Raw genomic sequence first — 2,583 nt, 5'->3', positions numbered from 1 at the left:
CCACAGCAAACACCTTAAAAAAAAAAAAAAAAAGTAAGTTAGATGGAATCCTGAGCCCCACCCAGAACCTTTAGAGGTGGGACATTCCCAATTGAAAAGACATGCTGATCAACTCAGAACTCTAGAAGAAAAGGAGATATATTTCTGGAAAGAAAGACCAACAGTGGGGGTGGGGGGAAGCAGACTGTATGGCTGTGACAATATCAAGCAAACTATTTGCCTTGGAGCCATCAAGGCAAGAAAAGTCAGCCCCTCAGGGTAAACCCCTTTCTAAGACTGAAACTCAAAGGGAACTCACGATCAGTCTTGTGTGCTTGCTGGCGACTGCTCTGGTCAACTTAAAAATGGAAGTGGAGGAAATTAAGCAAAGAAGATATGGGCTGAGCTTGGCTATGTTCCAAGGATGGGCTGGCTGGTTTGAAATTCAGAGACATGTGAATGCCCAAACCCAATGACACTGACCTAGCCACAGGGGGCTAGAGTTAAGAGTGAAGCTGCCAGGTGGTCTGAAGAGGGAGGAGCCATGTGAGAACTCCTAAACTTGCAAATAGTATCCATTTGACTTAGCTTGAATAGTTTGCTGACCCGAATTCAACCAGATAAAGATGAGGAAATATGATGCAGGGAGCAAGCTAAAACCTGATCAACTGGATCTTTGCTTATGGATGAAGTTGCCCAAAATTTCAACTGAATAGGGAAGCATTCTTCATATCAAGAATCAAGCATGCCTCCTCAATAGCCTGGATTGATAGGGATGGGCAACTTAGACTTTGGCTATCAACATTGGGAAGCTATAAAGGCATGAAGTGGCTGGTTTACAAGCTTTCATGAGGGTGCTTAGTGTCAGAACAAGGGGAGTAAGATAGAAACCCTGACGAATACATTTCCTCTTGTCCAGATGGGTCTGGAGATGAAGGGGATAGGATTTTATTATTCAATTGTGAATATTTGTTATCAGGTCTAATGGCAATTGTCACAACTTCAAATGTAGAAGAGGTGTAACTTAAAGCAGGGAGCAGTTAATCTGTCATTTCAGGAACAAAGGACCCTAGGACCATCAGGAGGGAAGAATAGCATGGGAGGAGCAAGGTATCCTAACCAGAAAAGGGGCAACAACAGAGATGGTAGCAGAGGCAATGGCATGGAAAGACAGAGCAGCAGTGGACTACAGGTCCATGGACTGAAGCAGTGTGCCTACGGATAGGAGGCTGGATTGCAAAATGTGCCCTTTGGACATTTAAATGAATATATCTTTTCAATGGGGTATGTGTACATTAAAAAAAGGTGGGTATAGAGGCAAATATTGTTAGCTTAAGATGCACGGAGGGGATTGTAATTATTACAATGACTTGCTGCATGTAAAACTGATGAGCTGCCCTTCATCCATTCAATTCACAATTAAAGCTTAAAACAAAAACAAACAAACAAAAAGAGGTTAGGAAAGGATCTAATTGTTTACTTGATTGGTACAATGAAACATGGATTGTGGAGTGTTGCTAGGTTGTTAGGTGCCATTGAGTCAGTTCCGACTCTTAGCACCCTGTGCACAATAGAACAAAACACAGCCCAGTCCTACACCATCCTCATAATTGTTATATCTGAGCCCATTGTTACTGCCACTGTGTAAATCCATCTTGTTGAGGGTCTTCCTCTTTTTAGCTGACCCTCCATTTTTCCAAGCATGATGTCCTTCTTCAGGCACTGGTCTCTCCTAACAATATGTCCAGAGTATAAAAGATGAAGTCTCCCTTTCCTGGCTTCAAAGGAGCATTCTGGCTGTACTACGTCCAACACAGAGTTGTCTGTTCTTCTGGTATTCCATGGTACTTTCAATACTGTTTTTCAACACCATAATTTAACTGAATTAACTCTTCCATGGTCTTCCCTATTCAATGTCCAACTTTCACATGCATATGAGGTGAATGAAAATACCATGGGTTGGGTCAGACGTACCTTAGTTCTCAAACTGACATCTTTGCTCTTGGACACTTTAAAGAGATATTTTGCAGAAGATTTGCCTAATGCAATATATTATTTGATTTCTTGACTACTGTTTCTGTGAGTGTTTACTGTGTTTTCAAACAGAATGAGGTCTTTGAAAACTTCAATTTTTCTGCTTATCATGATGTTGTTTACTGATTCAGGTGTGATAATTTTTGGTTTCTTTACACTGAGATGCAATCCATACTGAAAGTTTTATCTTCATCAGTAAGTATTTCAAGTCCACTTTGCTTTCAGCAAGCAAGGTTGTATCATTTGCATATAGCAGGTTGCTTATGACTCTTCCCTCCATCCTCATGCCACACTCTTTTTCATATAATCCAGCTTCTCAGATTATTTGCTCATTATACAGATTGAATAAGTATGGTGAAAGAATATATCCCTGGTACACACCTTTCATGATTTCAAGCCATTCAGTATTCCCTTGTTTGTTTGAATGACTGCTTCTTGGCCCATGTACAGGTTCCTCATGGATACAATGAAGTGTTCTGAAATACCCATTACTGTACTATTACCCATTGTTTGTTATGAGCCACATAGCCAAATGCTTTTGACAGTCAATAAAGTAAACATCTTTCTGGT

Source organism: Chrysochloris asiatica, unplaced genomic scaffold (genome assembly GCF_000296735.1).
Source record: "Chrysochloris asiatica unplaced genomic scaffold, ChrAsi1.0 scaffold00124, whole genome shotgun sequence".
Lineage (NCBI taxonomy): Eukaryota > Metazoa > Chordata > Mammalia > Afrosoricida > Chrysochloridae > Chrysochloris > Chrysochloris asiatica.
The sequence above is the reverse complement of the archived record's forward strand: the minus strand, read 5'-3'. Positions refer to the sequence as shown.